Source organism: Somniosus microcephalus, chromosome 1, assembly GCF_052327205.1.
Source record: "Somniosus microcephalus isolate GS21.2 chromosome 1, FLI_Smic_1.0, whole genome shotgun sequence".
NCBI lineage: Eukaryota > Metazoa > Chordata > Chondrichthyes > Squaliformes > Somniosidae > Somniosus > Somniosus microcephalus.
The window spans coordinates 395,348,187-395,369,111 of NC_140987.1; the positions used below are offsets into that span (position 1 = coordinate 395,348,187).

The following is a 20,925-nucleotide window of genomic DNA, read 5'->3' on the forward strand; positions in this document are numbered from 1 at the left end:
TTTCTTTGGAGCCTGTTTGCAATAGAAATCCCATTTTTTCCAAATCCTGTCTCAGACACAATTCCAGAGCTGACTGGGCTTTCACTGCTGTGACACAGAATGTCCTGAGCAAGTGCATATTACAGGTGTGTTTGTATATTGATGTGGAGTATATTCCAGCAAGGTTGGTCCAAGCTGGAGCAAAACTTTTGTTTTTGTTCAAATGAGGGTCATTTTAAGCTATGGCCTGTCTTGGGAAAATTCAGGAAATATTAGAATTCAGAGGCAGTTGGGACTAATGGAGAATGAAGATGAGGGATATAAACACCCCAATGGATACGTTTGTGGGCCAATTCACAAAAAAGCTATATTTTTGACAAATTGAAAAGACAATTATCTTTTTGTTTAATGAAGGTATGTAATCTCTCTACTTTCCCTCTTCTTCACACTGTACAGCTCGCCCTGGGCTAAGTGCTTCCTGGACCAAGGCGTTGGGCAAGTGACCTGCTCCCAAGTCTCCATCAATGCCACTTTTCACCCAGTGGATGGCAATAATTCTCCCCAAGGAGAGGCACCTGGCCTCCACTCAGCACCTCCCACAGTATGCCACGGAGATATATGATGCAGCACAGTGGGAAAGCTTGATAGTAACCCATGTCCTGTCCTTCAGTGGTGTGCTTCATTGGGCAGATCAACCAAATACAAAGCATTAAGCATCCCTGAAAAATATGTTCCCAGGCCGGAGACAATAAATCTGACACTTGCTCATTTTAGCTAAAAATTATAAGCTCTCACACTCTATGTCACTCTTTTCAGGCATAAATTTCAGGCCAAATATTTCCCCAACAGTGACAGTTCTAGTAACATAAATCAATGGCTCGAGCACTTGTTACGATGGCCTGAATTTTAACTACCAGCAGGAAACCATTCTGGCAAGTTAATTTCCTGCCTCCCCACAGCAAAATGGGGCCCGGTTGACATTAACAGCCGGGCCTCATTTAAATCCTGGCAGCTGACTTCCTGCCTGGAATGGACAGGAAGTGGGTCGGAAGGCTGCCCGCTGACACAAAGTGGATGGTGGGACCAGGTTCCGGGGCACCTCGCATTCAGGAAGGAGAGGGGAGTCCAGAGGTAGGAGGCCTCAGTTGTCCTTGTGGAGGCCCCAAAAAGGAAAGAAAAGCACTTGCTTGTTTTGGTCTCTTCTGGGGCTGATCCACTTCTGCCCTGAGTCGGCCTGGTGGGAAAGCCGAAGCGATTTCCCCACTCCAACCTGAGCAAATATTCGAGTCAGGTCAAGAATGACATCTTCGGGACCCGACATGTACTGTATATGTAAAGAAGGGTTCTGTGGCTTTGTCCTTGGTGAGCAGGAGAGCAGGTTAAAATTGTGGACAGTGGGATTGTGGTACCTCCAAGTCAGGTAAGTAGCTTGGGGCATTTTAACTGCCTACCTGGTTTCTGGTGGGTGGGGAGTGTTAAAATCACCCTCCATTTTATGTAATTACATATGTATCCAGCAGAGGGAGCGAAGCCCTGGAGGTAAGACTGTTACTTCATTAGTTAAGCTCCTGGTTAGGATACAGAACAGGACATTACAGCTTCTGAATGAACACACAGATAGCACAAATATATTTGCAAGATCAGTCTAAGCTGTACACACAACATTGGAATGAAAGATTCCACACTCTGCTGGATGTGAGGACTTCACGTGAAATGACTGTAGCAAGCTCTCTGCCCAGTTTCATTCCCAGAATTACATAGAGATTACAACATGGAAACAGGCCATTCAGCCCAACCAGTCTATGTTGGCGTTTATCCTCCAGGCGAGCAGGGATTCTAAAGCCTCTTCCTATATCCCCTTATCCTTCTTTCCTTTATCCTCCTAAAAATATTATAACTCAATATATTTATTTTCCACTCCTGCCAAGTTGATAGCCATGTCTGCTGGTGCTGTTAAAATCTATATCTTCCTGTAACATAATTGCTTCTAATTCACTCACTTTAATTTCCACTGAGCATTACAGTACATGCACTTTATCTTCTTTTGCTCGTAATTAATGCTAATCCTTTTCCCTTGATTATGTTTGTTCAAGCCAGCACATCCTTTTATCTCTTCATTTCCTTGCATATTATTGGCCACTTTGATTTTCCTTCTCTACTCCATTTACTCCTTCCACATACTATCCCTTTTGCTAAATTATTTTTTAATTGTATATTTCTCTCATCTATTTCTACCTTCTCTACTTGCTCTTTCTGATTGCTTTTATTTTCCCTGCCCCCTTCATTCCTGGTTTAAATGACTCTTCACTTCCCTATTTATCTGTTTGGCCATTACATTAACTCCCTTCCTATTGAGATGTAGCCCATCCTTGCGGAACACCTCCCGTCTTCCTTAGAACTGATGGAATGCCCTACAAAAGAAACTCTCTTACGATAGCAAAATACTGCAGATGCTGGAAATCCGAAATAACAACAGAAAATGCTGGAAAAACTCAGCAGGCCAGGCAACATCCGTGGAGAGAAAAAAGAGTCAACGTTTCGGGTCAAACCCTTTGTCAAGACTGGAGAAGCACAGGAAATGAAATAGATTAAAAGGCCGGGCTGGGAGAGAACAAAAGAGAAGTGAAGAGACATTAAGAGGTATTCAAAATGAGACGAGATGGTGATAGGACTAGTGGAGACAAAAGACGGCTCTGGAAACTCTCTTCCTGACATGACCCTTTTAGCCGTGTGTTTCTGTAATCTTCCTGTCCTTCCCCTGAAGTCCTGCTCCTAAACCCGCTTCTTAATCTCCTAAACTCCTTTTGCATTTTGATTACAGGCCATTCCTTTCCGATACTGTAGGCTCCCACATGGACCACCATGACTGGTTGCTCTTCCTCCCCTTCCATAACCTTTTCCAGTCTTTGCAAAGTGTCCCTAACCCTTGAGCACAGAGCTGGGAGATTCACAAACAGAGTGTTTCACAAACAGAGTGGATCGCAAACAGAGTGAGGAATTTGGTGAGCGCAGGAATTTGGTGGAGAGGAGGAAGGCGGGTGAGATGTCTAACTGAAGAGGAGTGGAGCCACAGAAACCAAGGTCTCTATGTTAATAGACACGAGAGCGGGCCAGCGGGTGAGCGAGAGGAGCAGCCACAGATAAAGGTAGGTTCCAGAGCCCGGAGGGAGTGTGAGTGTCAAGGAGCAACGTAAGTGACATCAGCGCAAGGGAAGGAACAGATTGGTGAGTGGTTGCTGATTGGTCTTAAGTTTATTTCTGTTAAGTTACTTAAAAAAAAAAGTTAGTTAATAGTTGAATAAATAAAGGCATGGCAGGGCAACTCGGTGAAGCGGAATGCACATCCTGTGCCATGTGGGAACTCCAGGATGCTTCCCGTGTCCTGGACAACCACATGTGCAGGAAGCATCGTCAGCTGGAGGAGCTCGGGCTCCGGATTTCAGAGCTTGAGCAGCAGCTGGCGTCACTGCGGTGCATCCGCGAGGCTGACAGCTACGTGGATAGCACGTTTCAGGAGGTGGTCACCCCGCAGTGCAAGAGTGTGCAGGCAGAGAGGGAATGAGTGGCTGCCAGACAGAAGAGGAGGACCAGGCAGGTAGTGCAGGAGTCCCCTGAGTGCATCTTGCTCTCCAACCAGTATTCTGTTCTGAGTACTGGTGGGGCAGTGGTTCCTCTGGGGAGTACAGCCAGAGCCACGGGGTCCATGGTACCATGGGTGTCTCAGCTGTACTGGGGGGGAAGAGGAAGACAGGGAAAGCAGTAGTGGTAGGGGATTCGATAGTTAGGGGAGCAGACAGATGTTTCTGCGGCCGCAGACATGATGACAGGATGGTATGTTGCCTCCTTGATGCCAGGGTTAAGGATGTCACTGATCTTATGTTCATTAATAAATAGACATTCTTATTATGAACACAGCTAGCTTTTGCTAGTTACTTTATTGAGCACATGTGGACTAGGTACAGTATCTGTAGAGGCTTCCATCTTGACTGCTGCCTTCTGGGTAGCCTAGTGCCTCATGGGTAATGTAGTCTTAATATGCATACAGCTAGGTAGTGTAGTCTTATACATACAGCTATATACAGCTCTACACAGCTCTACGGCCCCACCTAGTGTCCACTATAGAATGACATGTTATTGATCATTACATCCCCCTTTCTTTGAGGTGTAACAAAATCAATGTCAATCAACTTTCAAGAAAACAATAAAGATAATATCAGTAACACTTTTGTTAGTGCTCTATAAACATAAACATTTTCAAAACAGTCAACACATTTTCAAAGCTTTACATTGTACTCAAAGATTAAGTCTATCAGGCTCTTTTACTTCACGTGTGGATCTTCTCAACACGGGTAAGTCTGATGTGTCTTCATGAGATTGTTCTGGCGGTGAATGACAAGATGCAGTTGCGGCATTGTCATCAATCTGGTCTTGAATAGTCTCTTGTGTTTTTAGGAGGGAACAGCGGTTCCTCCTGAAAATCTGTCCTTCCTCAGTTCTAACAGTGTATGACCTTAGTCCTACTTCCTCAAGAACTGTAGCTTTCCTGTTCCATGCATCTGGATCCTCAATCCTGACAACATCATCCCTTGTCAATGGTTTTAGATGACTTGTCATAGTATGATTTCTGTTTCAGCTTTAACAGTTGAAGTCTCTGTCTCAGTTCCTCACTTTGCTGTTCTTTTGCACAGCAGGGTAGCATGGTGCACAACTTGCGACCCATTAGTAGTTCAGCAGGTGAAGAACCACAGTCTAAATGTGAGGCTCGGTAGCTCAGCAGGGCGAGATAAGGATCAGACTTGCTTTCTGTCGCTTTCTTCAGTAGCTGCTTGAGAACTTGAACACCTTTCTCTGCCTTACCATTTGACTGAGCATACAAAGGACTGGATGTGATGTGCTGAAAGTCATAATGTGCTGCAAACTGTTGCCACTCCTTGCAGTTGAAGCACGGACCATTGTCGCTAACGGCAATCCTGGGAATTCCATGTCTGGCGAAGATGGATTTCACAAGCATTATGACACTGCTTGCTGTGGTGCTTGAGAGCAGCGCCATCTCAGAATAGTTAGAATAGTAGTCAATCACTATTAGATAGTCTTTACCATTTAAATGAAAAAGGTCCATACCAACCTTTTGCCATGCTGCTGTTGGTATGTCAGCTACTATCATTGGTTCCTTTGCTTGTTTGTTTTGGTGTTTCTGACATCTCACATTTGCCTATCATGTTCTCAATGTCCTTATTTATGCCAGGCCAATAAACAGTGTCTCTTGCTCTCCTTTTGCATTTTTCAATTCCGAGGTGTCCCTCATGAATCCTTTTGAGCATGTCTTGACGTAGAGCCTGTGGAATGACTATTCTGTTCTGGTTTAGTAATAGTCCACTTGCGACACTCAATTCTGACCTTGTGAAAATATTTTGGACAGGAACCTTTTGGCCAACCATGATGAATGTTCTCTATTACTGTTTGTAATACTGTATCTTTTACTGTTTCTTCTGCTATTTGCTTTGATTTTGTGTCTGACACAGGCAGCGCAGCAGTGACCATACTCACATGAACATCCACGTCTTCTTCAGTAGAGCTCACATGACTCATTGTGGGTGCTCGGGACAGTGCATCTGCTAACACTATGTATTTGCCTGGTGTGTAGATCAGTTCAAAGTCATATCTTTGCAGCTTCATCATGAGTCGTTGAATCCTTGGAGACATCTCATTCAGGTTTTTTTTTATGATGGCAACCAGAGGGCTGTGGTCTGTCAACTGTGAAGGTGGGAAGTCCATATATGTAGCCATGAAACTTTTCTAGTCCAACTACCAAGCCTAGACATTCCTTTTCAATCTGGGTGTATCGACACTCAGTATCAGTCATAGACCTGGAGGCATAGGCAACAGGCTTCCAATCTTCACCCTCTGCTTGTAGCAAGACCGCACCTAGGCCATCTTTTGATGCATCCGTTGACACTTTGATTCTTTTTGTTGGGTCAAAGAAGGTGAGTACAGGTGTGGTTGTCAGCACTGTTTTGAGGTTTATCCACTCTTGTTCATGTCTTTCTGTCCATGCGAACTCATTTGTTCAGTCAATAACATGTCATTCTATAGTGGACACTAGGTGGAGCCATACAGCTGGGTAGTGTAGTCTTATACATACAGCTATATACAGCTCTACGGCTCCACCTAGTGTCCACTATAGAATGACATGTTATTGATCATTACAACTGAGTGGCTGCAGAGGGGAACTTGCAGGTGGTGGTATCCCCATGCATCTGCTGCCCTTGTCCTTCTAGGTGGAAGAGGTCACGGGTTTGGGAGGTGCTGCCGAAGAAGCCTTGGCGAGTTGCTGCAGTGCATCTTGTAGATGGTACACACTGCAACCACGGTACGCTGGTGGTGGAGGGAGTGAATGTTTATGGTGGTGGTTGGGGTGCCAATCAAGTGGGCTGCTTTGTCCTGGATGGTGTCAAGCTTCTTGAGTGTTGTTGGAGCTGCACTCATCCAGGCAAGTGGAGAGTATTCGATCACACTCCTTACTTGTGCCTTGTAGATGGTGGAAAGGCTTTGGGGTGTCAGGAGGTGAAACACTCGCTGCAGAATACCTAGCATCTGAGCTGCCTTTGTTGCCACAATATTTATGTGGCTGGTCAATGGTGACCCCCAAGATGTTGATGGTGGGGTATTCGGCGACGGTAACGCCGTTGAATGTCAAGGGGTGGTGGTTAGACTCTCGCTTGTTGGGAGATAGTCATTGCCTGGCACTTCTGTGGTGCGAATCTACCTGCCACTTATCAGCCCAAGCCTGAACGTCATCCAGGCCTTGTTGCATGTGGTTATGGACTGCTTCATTATCTGAGGAGTTGTGAATGGCACTGAACACTGTGCAGTCATCAGTGAACATCCCCATTTCTGACCTTATGTTGGAGGGAAGATCATTGATGAAGCAGCTGAAGATGGCTGGGCCTAGGACACTGCCCTGAGGAACTCCTGCAGCGATGTCCTGGGGCTGTGATGATTGACCTTCAACTACCACAACCATCTTCCTTTGTGCTAGGTATGACTCCAGCCAGTGGAGCGTTTTCCCCCTGATTCCCATTGACTTCAGTTTTACTAGGGCTCCTTGATGCCACACTCGGTCAAATACTGCCTTGATGTCAAGGGCAGTCACTCTCACCTCACCTCTGGAATTCAGCTCCTTTGTCCATGTTTGGACCAAGGCTGTAATGGGGTTGGGAGCCGAGTGGTCTTGGCGGAACCCAAACTGGGCATCAGTGAGCAGGTTATTTGGTGAGTAAGTGGCGCTTGATAGCACTGTCAATGACACCTTCCATCACTTTGCTGATGATTGAGAGTAGACTGATGGGGCGCTAATTGGCCAGGTTGGATTTGTCCTGCTTTTTGTGGACAGGACATACCTGGGCAGTTTTCCACATTGTCGGATAGATGCCGGTGTTGTAGCTGTAATGGAACAGCTTGACTAGAGGCACGGCTAGTTCTGGAGCACAAGTCTTCAGCACGATAGCTGGGATGTTGTCGGGGCCCATAGACTTTGCTGTATCCAGTGCGCTCAGCCGTTTATAAGAACATAAGAACATAAGAAGTAGGAGCAGGAGTAGGTCATACGGCCCCTTGGGCCTGCTCCGCCATTCAATAGGATCATGGCGGATCCGAATCTAGACTCATGTCCACTTCCCTGCCCTCTCTCCGTAACCCCTAATTCCCTTGTCTGCTAGGAAACTGTCTATCTCTGTTTTAAATTTATTTAATGTTGCAGCTTCCACAGCTCTCTGGGGTAGCAAATTCCATAGATTTACTACCCTCTGAGTGAAGAAGTTTCTCCTCATCTCAGTTTTGAAAGGGCAGCCCCTTATTCTAAGATTATGCCCCCTAGTTCTAGTCTCACCCATCAGTGGAAACATCCTCACCGCATTCCCCCGATCAAGACCCCTCACAATCTTATATGTTTCAATAAGATCGCCTCTCATTCTTCTGAACTCCAATGAGTAGAGGCCCAACCTACTCAACCTTTCCTCATAAGTCAACCCCCTCATCTCTGGAATCAACTGAGTGAACCTTCTCTGAACCGCCTCGAGAGCAAGTATATCTTTTCTTAAATATGGAAACCAAAACTGCACGCAGTATTCCAGGTGTGGCCTCACCAATACCCTGTATAACTGCAGCAAGACCTCCCTATTTTTATACTCCATCCCCCTTGCAGTAAAAGCCAAGATTCCATTGGCCTTCCTGATCACCTGCTGCACCTGCATACTAACTTTTTGTGTTTCATGCACCAGGACCCCCAGATCCCTTTGTAATGTAGCACTTTGCAGTTTCTCTCCATTTAGATAATAACTTGCTCTTTGATTTTTTCTGCCAAAGTGCATAACCTCACACTTTCCAATATTATATTCCATCTGCCAAATCTCTGCCCACTCACTTAGCCTATGTCCTTTTGCAGGTTTTTTATGTCCTCCTCACTCACTGCTTTCCCTCCCATCTTTGTATCGTCGGCAAACTTGGATACGTTGCACTCGGTCCCTTCCTCCAAATCGTTAATATAGATTGTAAAGAGTTGGGGTCCTCGCACTGACCCCTGCGGAACACCACTAGTCACTGATTGCCAGCCCGAGAACGAACCATTTATCCCAACTCTTTGTTTTCTGTTAGATAGCCAATCTTCCACCCATGCCAGTATATTACCCCCAATCCCGTGATTTTTTAATCTTGATCAGTAATCTTGTGTGGAACCTTGTCAAATGCCTTTTGGAAGTCCAGATACACTACATCCACTGGTTCCCCTTTATCCACCCTGTATGTTACGTCCTCAAAGAATTCGAGCAAATTTGTCAAACATGACTTCCCCTTCGTAAAACCATGCTGACTCTGTCCTATTAAATTATGTTTATCCAAATGCTCTGTTACTGTTTCCTTAATAATGGACTCCAACATTTTGCCAACCACAGATGTTAGGCTAACTGGTCTATAGTTTCCAGCTTTTTGTCTACTTCCCTTCTTAAATAAGGGTGTTACATTAGCAGTTTTCCAATCTGCCAGGACCTTTCCGGAGTCCAGTGAGTTTTGGAAAATAATCACCAATGCATCCACAATCCCTACCGCCACTTCTCTCAAGACCCTAGGATGTAAGCCATCAGGTCCGGGGGATATCACGTGGAGTGAATCGAATTGGCTGAATATGGATCATCCACTCGGCACTTATGGCTGAAGATGGTTGTAAACGCTTCAGCCTTGTCTTTTGCACTCACGTGCTGGTCTCCACCATCATTGAGGATGGGGATATTCATGGAGCCTCCTCCTCCCGTTAGTTGTTAATGGTCCACCACCATTCACGACTGGATGTGGCAGGACCGCAGAGCTTTGATCTGATCCGTTGATTGTGGGATCGCTTAGCCCTGTCCATAGCATGCTGCTTCCGCTTTTTAACATGCATGCAGCTTCCCCAGGTTGGCACCTCATTTTTAGGTACGCCTGGTGCTGCTCCTGGCATGCTCTTCTACACTCCTTATTGAACCAGGGTTGGTCCCTTGGCTTGATGTTAATGGTAGAGTGAGGGATATGCTGGGCCGTGAGGTTACAGATTGTGGTGGAATACAATTCTGCTGTTGCTGATGGCCCACAGTGCCTCATGCATGCCCAGTTTTGAGCTGTTAGATCTGTTCTGAATCTATCCCATTTAGCACGATGGCAGTGCCACACAACATGATGGAGGATGTCCTCAATGTGAAGACAGGACTTCGTCTCCACAATGACTGTGCAGTGGTCACTGCTACCAATACTGTCATGGACAGATGCATCTGCGACAGGTAGATTGGTGAGGACAAGGTCAAGTAGGTTTCTCCCTCGTGTTGGTTCTCTCACCACCTGTCGCAGGCCCAGACTAGCAGTTATGTCCATCAGAACTCGGCCAGCGATGGTGCTACCGAGCCACTCTTGGTGATGGACATTGAAGTCCCCCACCAGAGTTCATGCTGTGCCCTTGCTACTCTCAATGCTAGTGCTTCTTCCAAGTGGTGTTCAACATGGAGTACTGATTCATCAGCTGAGGGAGGGCAGTATGTGGTAATCAGCAGGAGGTTTCCTTGCCCATGCTTGACCTGAAGCCATGAGACTTCATGGGGTCCGGAGTCAATGTTGAGGACTCCCAGGGCCACTCCTTCCCGACTGTATAGCCACCCCTGGTGCCAGTGGGACAAGAGATACCCTAGGATGGTGATGGAGGCGTCTGGGACATTGGCTGAAAGGTATGACTATGTCAGGCTGTTGCTTAGCTCTCCCAATTTTGGCACAATCCCCAGATGTTGGTGGTGAGGATGACTTTACAGGGTCGACTGGGCTGGGTGTACCGTTGCCGTATCTGTAGCTGGTGCTGGCCGGTTTCATTCTTATTATTTTGTTTCGTAGCGGTTTGTTACAACCGAGTGGCTTACTAGGCCATTTCAGAGGGCAGTTAAGAGTCAACCACATTGCTGTGATTCTGGAGTTATATATAGGCCAGACCAGGTAAGGACAGCAGATTTCCTTCCCTAAAGGAAATTAGTGAATCAGATGGGTTTTTACAACAATCCGATAGGTTCATGGTTACCATTACTGATACTAGCTTTTTATCCCACATTTATTGAATTTAAATTCCTCAGCTGCCATGGTGGGATTTGAACTCTCTGGATCATTAGTCCAGGCCTTTGGATTACCAACCCAGTGACATTACCACTGTGCTACCATTCCCTATTATTCTACTAGGTGTATTCTATAGACCACCAAATAATGGAAAAGATATGGAGGAGCAAATTTGCAGGGAAATTACTGAGAGATGCAAGAACTATAGAGTAGTGATAATGGGGTCTTCAACTATTGTAATATGGACTGGGATAGTAATAGTGTAAAGGGCAGATAGGGGGAAGAATTTCTGGTGTGTTCAGGAGAACTTTCTTGATCAGTATGTTTCCAGCCCAACGAGGAAGGAGGCATTGCTGGATCTGGTTCTGGGGAATGAAGTAGGTCAAGTGGAGCAAGTGTCAGTAGGGGAACATTTAGGGAACAGCGATCATAGTATCATAAGGTTTATATTAGTTATGGAAAAGGACAAGGAGCAATCTAGAGTAAAACTACTTAATTGGAGGAAGGCAAATTTCGATGGGATGAGAACGGATCTGGCCCGGGTAAATTGGAATTAAAGATTGGCAGGCAAAATTGTAGTGGAATAATGGGCTGCCTTTAAAGAGGAAATAGTTCGGGTACATTCCCACTAGGGGGAAAGGTAGGGCAACTAAAGTCAGAGCTCCCTGGATGACAAAAGGGATAGAGTAAGATGAAACAGAAAAAGAGCGCATATGACAGATGTGAGGTCGCGAATACATCTGAGAATCAGGCTAAATATAGAAAGTTCAGAGGAGAAGTGAAAAAGAAAATAAGAGGGGCAAAGAGAGGGTATGAGTATAGAATGGCAGCTAACATAAAGGGCAATCCAAAAGTCTTCCATAGACATATAAATAGAAAACAGGTAGTAAGCAGAGGGGTGGGGCCGATTAGGGTCCAAAAAGGAGACCTACACATGGAGGCAGAGGGTCTGGGTGAGGTACTAAACGAGTACTTTGCATCTGTCTTTACCAAGGAAGAAGATGCTGCCATAGACATAGTAAAGGAGGAGGTAGAGGAGATACTGGATGGGATAAGAATTGATAAAGAAGAGGTACTAGAAAGGCTGGCTGTACTTAAAGTAGATAAGTCACCAGGACCAGATGGGTTGCATCCTAGGATGCTGAGGGAAGTGAATGAAGAAATTGCGGAGTTACTGGCCATAATATTCCAATTTTCCTTAGAAATAGGGGTGGTGCCAGAGGACTGGAGAATTGCAAATGTTACACCCTTGTTCAAAAATGGGTGTAAAGATAAACACAGCAACTATAGGCCAGTCAGTTTAACCTCGGTGGTGGGGAAGCTTTTAGAAATAATCAGGGACAAAATTAACAGTCACTTGGACAAGTGTAGATTAATTAAGGAAAGCCAGCACGGATTTGTTAAAGGCAAATCGTGTTTAACCAAATTGATCGAGTTTTTTGATGAGGTAACAGAGAGGGTTGATGAGGGATTGCAGTTGATGTGGTATACATGGATTTCCAAAAGGCGTTTGATAAAGTGCCACATAATAGGCTTGCCAGCAAAGTTGGAGCCCGTAGAATAAAAGGGACAGTGGCAGCATGGATACGAAATTGGCTAAGTGACAGGAGACAGAGTTGTGGTGAAGGTTGTTTTTCCAGACTGGAGGAAGGTATACAGTGGTGTTCCCCAGGGGTCTGTTTAGGACCATTGCTTTTCTTGATATATATTAATGACTTGGATGTGGGTGTACAGGGTGCAACTTCAAAATTTTCAGATGACACAAAACTTGGAAGTATAGTGAACAGTGAGGAGGATAGTGATAGACTTCAATAGGACATAGACAGGCTGGTGGAATGGGCAGACACGTGGCAGATGAAATTGAATGCAGAAAAGTGTGAAGTGATACATTTTGGTAGAAAGAATGAGGAGAGGACACAAACTAAAGGGTACAATCCTAAAGGGGGTGCATGAACAGAGAGACCTAGGGGGGGAAATTCAGTATCGCCCCGTTTGGGGCGCAATTATCGACCGGGCATAAAGTGTAGCGCCTAGCGCTAATTATCGCCTCTGACTGGAAACTTGGCTTCTATCACCCCTGGAGGTGATTGGAGCGGTAATCAGGCGCTACACACCTCTCAAGGCGCTAACGCCGAGGAGCGAGGCACTACCTCAGAGCACTGGCGAAGCTCAGGTGATGTCAGTCAGCAATGGAACACAGACACACTGGCACCAGTCAGTTCTTAAAGGGGAGGGTCGATCTTGCTCTCCATCCACATCCTGCTCATTGCAGCCTTAATTCTCAGCCTGGAGAGACCTGTACATCAAATCTGCTGGAAAGAACAATGGAGAGACCCAGGGAAAGAGCTCAGAGTGAAGCCCCCATAGTCTCTTCTAAATCGATGCAAGGAAGGTCAAATCAAAATGAACCTGGAAAGTGCTGCTCAGTACCCAAAACTCCTTCACACAGCGTTGAATCTCTCCAGAAGTCTCTCTCTCTCTCTCAGAATGCGTGGTGCAAAAATGTTGCTGACAAAAAAGGCAGGAAACGGTTGCCTTTAAATAGCGCTCCCCAGTCCCTTCCCGACTGCAAAACATTCCCCTCAACCTGTCATTGCTAGTGGCAGGCGGAAAGGCAAGGGGCGCCACTCAATATCCTCGACTGATGTCACGATCTGCGGGCGCAGGAAATCGTGGCGGTAGTGTTTAGTGCCGTCGCAAAATCTCTGGTCAATTTTGTGAGTGTCGCAAACATCGCCACGCCCGGGCGCTAGTTGCTGTGTGTCCCATTAGCGCCCTCTTAGTGTGCTAACAGGAGGTGCAAAGCAACCAAATTTTTTCCCCTAGGGTTTTATGTGCACAAATCGTTGAAGGTGGCAGAGCAGGTTGAGAAAGCAGTTAAAAAGGCTTACAGGATCCTGGGCTTCATGAATAGAGGTATAGAGTACAAAAGCATGGAAATTATGATGAAACTGTATAAAACATTGGTTCGGCCTCAACTGGAGTATTGTGTCCAATTCTGGGCACCACGCTTTAGGAAGAATGTGAAGGCCTTCTAGAGGGTGCAGAAAAAGTTTACGAGAATGATTCCAGGGATGGGGGACTTCAGTTATGTGGTTAGACTGGAGAAGCTGGGGTTGTTCTCCTTAGAGCAGAGAAGATTGAAAGGAGATTTGATAGAGGTGTTCAAAATCATGAGGGGTCTGGACAGAGTAGATAGAGGGAAACTGTTCCCATTGGCAGAAGGGTCGAGACCCAGAGGACATGGATTTAAGGTGATTGGCAAAGGAACCAAAGGCGACAAAAGAAAAAACTTTTTTACGCAGCGAGTGGTTAGGATCTGGAATGCACTACCTGAAAGGGTGGTGGAGGCAGATTCAATCATGGCTTTCAAAAGGGAGTTGGATAAGTACATGAAAGAAAAACATTTGTAGGGCTCCGGGGAAAGGGCGAGGGAGTGGGACTAGCTGAGGTGCTCTTGCAGAGAGCTGGCACGGGCTCAACGGCCTTTGTCCGTGCTGTAACCATTCTGTGATTCTATCCTAGCACCTAGGAGGCAACAAAGCATTCTGGGCTCCCGGTCTGAATTGCAAACGATAAATGTTCAAGTCTCCTGTCACTACTGCATTCCCAATTGAATTGCTAGTCTTCTCCTCCCTGTTTTTTTAGTGGCATTCTAATTCTTTTAATAGTCCTGCCCAGAGTTCTCATTCTCACAACAGGAAACCAGTACTTCAAATGTGTTGGAGAGGATAATTTGCACTGTGCATTCCTGCTTCAGCCTGTCCCTGATTTGTGGATAGTCACTACTCCTTCCTCTCCCACTGCCAGCTCCCAATCTCTTAATGGGGTGACTATCCTCTGAAACTTGCTCTGAAAACCTTTCTCCCTCCATGATGTGTCAGATTGTCTCCAACTCAAGTTCTGAGATCGTGGGTTCAAGCAGTCCCAACAGGCGACACCTGTTGCAGTGTTTATCTGAGTCAATTTGTCTGCTGCTTAAAACTCCTCCATCCTGCAGGAACCATGCATCACTGTGTTGCCATTCGTATTTTAAGTTCTAGTTAAGTTTTAAGTGCATACTCTTTATCTACTTAGAATTTCATTTAAATTCCTCTGTTCCTCCTTACCACTACTCAGCAGTGAATTCCCACTTTAGTCAAATTCCCTTTTTTTAGAAGTACAGTTCTCACTCTGTTCCCAGCTCACTTTGTACTGTGCTCTCCGCTCAAGCTGGCGTACTCCCCGTACTACCTCTCATCATACTCATACCAATTAGGTCACAAACCAGTTCCAACTGTCTGTCAGCCTAACTACACAGTAGATTAATTCACGTGGGAGTGAATCCACAGCACAGAGCAACCCATAATTTGATACAGAAATTGACACAAAATGCCAGCCTCACACAGAGAGCCCACAAGGTTGCCTCAGAAATGGAAACAATACAGAACACTCCATGCGAGTGCACATTGGAGGTGTGTATGTGCTGATGCTGTCACGGCTACATTCTGTGGTCAGAATGAATGTACGTTGATGGGATAGTGTAGAGGAGCTTTACTCTGCATACTTGACCTGGAAGTTTTTTTAACATCCATCTAATAAGAGTTGGGTCCTTAGTTTAATGTCAAATTTTTGGTCTTATAATACTCCTGTGAGGCACCTTGGGATGTTTTACTACGTTAAAGGCGCTATGTAAATACAAGTTGTTGTTATGTGAGGGACAACACCTCTGACAAGGCAGTGCTGCACTGGAGTAGGCACTCAAGTCCTAGCATGGACCTGAAATCCACAACTTCCTGACTCAGAAGTGAGAATGCTACCAGTTTAGCAGTAAGTTTGCTTTGTGTAGGTCCACGACAGTAATTTATTTTTGAATCTGGCTGTGTGTTTGGCAATTAAATAGCATCCTGGCATTACACAACACTGAGTGTTTCTGATTATATCAGCAGGGGGCAAGTTTAAGAGGGAAAACCTGACGCTATATCATTAAATATTGAGGTTTATTACCAGACATAGTACAATAGATTTTTATGAAAAAAAATAGTTTAGACCTTTCCAAGAGTTGTTTGTGTTTTGCTCTTACTGCTTTGAATTCCAGTAATATTTTATTAACTTTAAATGGGATTGGGCTTTGTTGTGATGCCCTGTGGTTCATTACCCATCCACACTATCTGCATGAGGTACTGGAGATGGCTAGCACTTGTGGAACAGCAGCCCAGTAAAGAGTCAGCAACACATTCTGGAGAGGAGGACTAACAGAAGAAAACTGATGGGCTCCGTCAGCCCGAGAGGTCTAGCTGATCTTGGCAAAGTTGCTATCAGTGATGTGATTGGCTAACAAGGTCCCTGGTGGATTCAGTTGCATTGGAATCTTTCAACTTGTGTCATTTACTCTCAGAGGAGAATATAGGACAGTGAGCTCCTCACCATAGTTCCTTGCCCACCCAGAGCACCAGCACACTCTTCACACTCTTCAAGCAACACTTCCACAACAAACCCTTCACACTGCACTCCGGTTAAGGGGGCTCCAACTTGGTATCTTGCACTATGCCTACCCAGCCCCCCAAAGCAATTATTAAATGCACAACTCAAAAACTCCTTTCTCCAAACAGCCTTGTACCCGGGGCATCTCATAGTTCACCCCTCCACTGCCACTTGGCATATAATCCACAACCGCTAGCCTTTAACACATTCACTTTATCTTCTTACAGGGCAAATTGGCACACAATGCCTGCCAAAGGTAGGCCACAGGAGGGGGCATCCCCACCTTTAAACCACTCACTCTCTTCAAGGACAAGGCTATGCAGCTCGTGGGCACTCACTTCGCTCTTGCAATGTAGGCAACGTCTTGCCAGCACCAGGTTCATAACCGAGTACCTACACTGTGACTCTGGCATCCCTTTGAAGCAGCACAAAGACAGAACCTTCCATCCCTTTTCTCTATCTCCTTGATCCCAAGGGAGTAACGCTCACCCATTCTTAGCTTTTGCTTTTCTTTCCTGCAGATCCACCAGAGCAACGGGGGGCACAGGAGGAGAAAGATGGTGATGATGATGAGCAGGAGGATCTGGGGATTTTTTTATTGTTGTTTAAATTTTCAGAGGATCACAAAATGTCTTCATGTAAAGAGTGATAAATGTTTCAAATATTCTGCCAGGGAGGGTAGTGAAGATATCGGGGTGAAATTCCCCCAGAGGGCCGTTTGGGGCGCTAAGTAAAAAATGTTTGGAAAGTTAAATTCCCATTTTTTCTTCCATGAGGGAAGTGGAGCGCTAAATCAAGCGCTCCACTTGTCTCTTGGAGTGCACGAGGTGGAATATCCCGATCCGGGGCGGTGTGCTCAGCAGCGCCACAGGTGGCCAAGTGTGGCGCTGCCGCATTGCAGGGGCTCTTCCCTGCATTAAAGCGAAGGGCCCCGCGCTGTGAGCTCTGCAGGTTTTTTGTTAACATATGTGGGCCACCGTGGAGCGGGAGTGCCGCGCGATCAGCCCAGCACTCATGCAGAGTGCCGGGCTGACCGATTGCAGCATGGACGCCGCGACTAGTGGCTGAAAATAAAGTTAAAAATCAGCAGATTTTTTTGGCTGGCCACCCACCGCGTCTTTAAGTTGCGCCCTGCAAGCAGCCGGCCTCAGTGTTCGCAACCCCTACAGCAGTCGGTAACATCACCCGGCACTGCTGAATTTTTCTCCCAGGGCGCTGCACCCGGAGAGGACGTCATGATCTCCAGGCGCAGAAGACTGGGCTGCTATCTGGTAGCGCCGCCACTAACCTCTCGCGGGAAGCGCGGTTATCGCATGGGGGGGGGGGGGGCGTTAAGCCATTCACGCCCCTTTAGCACCTCCCACCGGAGGCGCAAACGAAGGGAATTTCACCTCCATAGACTTGTATGAGTGTTCAACATGCAGCTGAATGCTAGGCTGGGAGAGTTAGAACAGTGGATGGATCAGCTTGGATTAGTTGAATGTCCTTTTCTCATCCTTTACTTGTGTCACAACAGTTATTGCCTCTTTGTCTGAGTCTACAGAAAAATAAACAAAGTGACAGGCCATACCAAGGCAGGTTGTGAATAGAGCTCCCGAAACTTAAAGAACTGAGAGGGAACAAGAATAAATTATAGAAAATGAAAGGTTCTGAGTTGCTTCTTACTAATTTATTTTTAGATTTTCCAGATCCTTTAGCTCAAGTCCGATAGCAACGCACAATGAAGAGTAACAGGAAACAGAAGATCAAAATAACTTTGGCACTTGTTCTAACACACGTGAATAATAATTGCTATGTTGTAGGCTGTGTGCCAATTGAAATGTTTTGTATCCCAGGGGTAACATGCTTGTGGGTTCTCTTCCCTAATGTGCTCTCTGATTGTTTAACTAGACCATAAACACTGCCCTTTACGCAGTTCCAGTGTGTCTACCCCTCATGGATGGTGAATGGAATGTTCTCACGGTCTCTCATTATAGTTCTCTATAAAATGTAAGGTACTCTCTGTCACTCAGAAGTTCAAGCATCCTGATTTCCTCAGCGGAACCAAGGAATGTTGCTTTTGCTAACTTAAGCCACTAAACAAGCTTTGGATGACTTTCTGGAGTTAGTCTCTATACTTCCATAAAGTTCAATTGAAGGAGACTTGGAACAGCACATTTAACCCCCAAGGGAAATGCCCCACTTTACTCAGCTACACACATGGCCTTTCAAGTGGCATTTACATTTTTTCTTGGCATTTTGATAAATACTGCATTACTTCACACCAAGAAAACAGAAAACTTTGCCAGCTCTGAAATAAACAAGCTGTAGTTTAAAAGGGGCCACAAGCTGTTTAATCTGGGCTTCTGAAACAGGATTTCATGCAGACTCCAGTCCGATTTTCAGGAGTTCATTACTGTATAGGACTCAAGGAATCAAAGTCGAGAAAATGCTGGGACAGTGCTGACATTCTTCCAAATATGTCATTAGATCTCTTTTTGAATATGATAATAGTATTCATTAATGGTGTGACAGCATACAAAGTGCGATAAAAGAAACAATTACAAATTCGGGTCTGCTGTATGTAGTGTATGTAACCGTTCCACCTTTAAGAGAACTATTTTAAGGGTTGCACTACTTTATCTTGGCTGCTGTATACTGTAATACCGGTGGTGACCACACCGGTATATAAGTGCTGTGTAATGATCTATTGGGCAGTTCCGCCCTGACCTTCAACTAGTAAAGACCTGTTAAAGTTACTCTTGTGGTCTGTGTATTAATTCTCGATATAACACAGACTTAACAGTGGCGACGAGTACGATCTTACCCTGCGGCAGAGATACATCCAAGGCAGTTTAACGGGCGTCGAGAGGAGGCATCCGCCCTCATCATTCTGCTGAGAAAAGACTCGGGTCTGCAGAGCAAAGGAAGAATTCTGACACGAAGCCTTCCATCAGCAACAGGCAGTGATCATCCCTTCTATCACGGTGGTGGGTAAGCCGATCAGCGACGAGCAGCAAGTCGGCCACGTTGGCGTGAAGTAGGGGAGGGAAAAACGGAGGATATAAGGGCGGAGAACTCGACCACGGCCGGGGAAAATAGCCGGACAAAAGTCGGGGCCAGAGGTGCTGAGACTGGGGCCAGCGTAAGGCACGGGAGCCGTGGTGCATGCAAACGCAGCCGGTGTAAAAGACCGGGCTGCAAGCGGGCTGGGAGACGCAACAGCGTCGAGAGAGAGCTCGACCGCGACCGGTAAAAAAAGGCCGGGCAGCTACCGAGGCCGCGAGGCGCAGCGACCGGGTCAGCGTAAGGCGCGGGAGAATTTTTTTTAAAAAAACCGCGGAGAACTCAGCCGCAGCCGGGGGAAAGGACCGGACTGCAAGAGGGGCTGGGAGGCACGATTTGAAAACCGCTGGGGAGGGCGAACGCAACAATATGGCAATCGCCATTACAGCCAGCGGGGGAGAAAGGCAAACGCGGGAAGCCGCCATTTTCGGAGGCGGGGGAAGAAGACAAGCGCGGGAAACCGCCATTTTGAAAAAAAAAAGAAAAATTTCTTTTTTGTCTCTCAAGAAGATTGCGGGGATGCCTAAGCGTGGTAACATCAACGATTTCGATCCCGATGTTGAAGATTGGGCCACGTATGTAGAACGCATAGAGATATATTGTAAGGCAAATAAAATATCAAATGAAGATAAAGCACTAACCTTACTAAACTCAATGGGTGCGAAGACATACGGGCTATTGAAGCATCTTCTATCACCAGCTAAACCGGCGGATCAGACTTTCGCTAATATTGTTGCTGTCCTGAAGAATCATTTGAACCCCACACCGCTGATGTTAGCGGAACGATTTAAATTTTATGCGAGAACGCAACTGAAAGAGGAAAGCAACGCGGAGTATTTAATTGAGCTGCGTAAGCTAGCGAAATACTGCCAGTTTGGGGAAAGCCTGACAGAGGCACTGAGACAAATTCGCGTGCGGATTGTCGAAAGAAGGAACACAAAAGCGGCTGCTTGAAGAGAATGATCTTACACTTGATAAGGCTGTCTCTATTGCAGCATCGCACGAAGCCACAGCGAGAGGCACTGCGGAAATGCAGCTGAAGGCAGCGGTACTCAGCGTAGATCAAATGGCTTTGGGTACAACGAAATGTTATCATTGTGGGAAGACAAAACACGATCAGAACCAATGCTGGTTTAAAAACCAGGAATGTAGAAAATGTGGCAAGCTTGGTCACATAGCTAAAGTATGCCGGTCAGGAAAGAAGACCAGCAACAAAAAGTCACCGCAGGAAAAGTGCAGAAAGGTACATAAGGTGGCTGAGAAGAGTTCGGATGAACAGAATTCGGATTCAGACTCCAACAGCAAGGAACTGGGTAGTCTGAGAATTCACAATGTGAGTAAGGAAGCTGACCGACAAGCTATCTGGGTCACACTGCAGATAGCAGGAGTCCAAGCGAAGATGGAATTGGACACCGGATCGGCATTGACGGTCATGAATAAGCAAGATTACAAAAAGTTATTCAAACATATTCCCCTACGGGATACGGAGATAGTATTGCAGACATACACGGGGCAAAAAGTATACCCCATCGGAAAGATAAAAGTCAAGGTGGTACACAAGGGCAAAGAACACCAAGGAATGGACATATATGTACTACCTGAGGGAGGTCCACCACTTCTGGGACGGGAGTGGATCAGGAAAATAAATATGGACTGGCACTCCCTAAACGCAATAATGGTAGATTCCGGAACAAAAGATGTCAAACCTGAACGATTGTCCAGAATATTGGATGAGGCTAAAGAGGTGTTCCAACAGGGACTGGGAACACAGAGGAATTAAGGCAAAAATCAAGATTGCAGAACATGCAAACCCAAAATTTT

At 46.0% G+C, this 20,925-nt stretch overlaps 1 protein-coding gene across 1 annotated transcript in view; it reads right to left on the reverse strand.

Annotated features, from left to right (window-relative positions):
* LOC147125123 (putative E3 ubiquitin-protein ligase MID2) overlaps positions 1–20,925 on the reverse strand; it is a 156,243-nt gene that overhangs the window by 71,502 nt on the left and 63,816 nt on the right. The window lies entirely within an intron of this gene.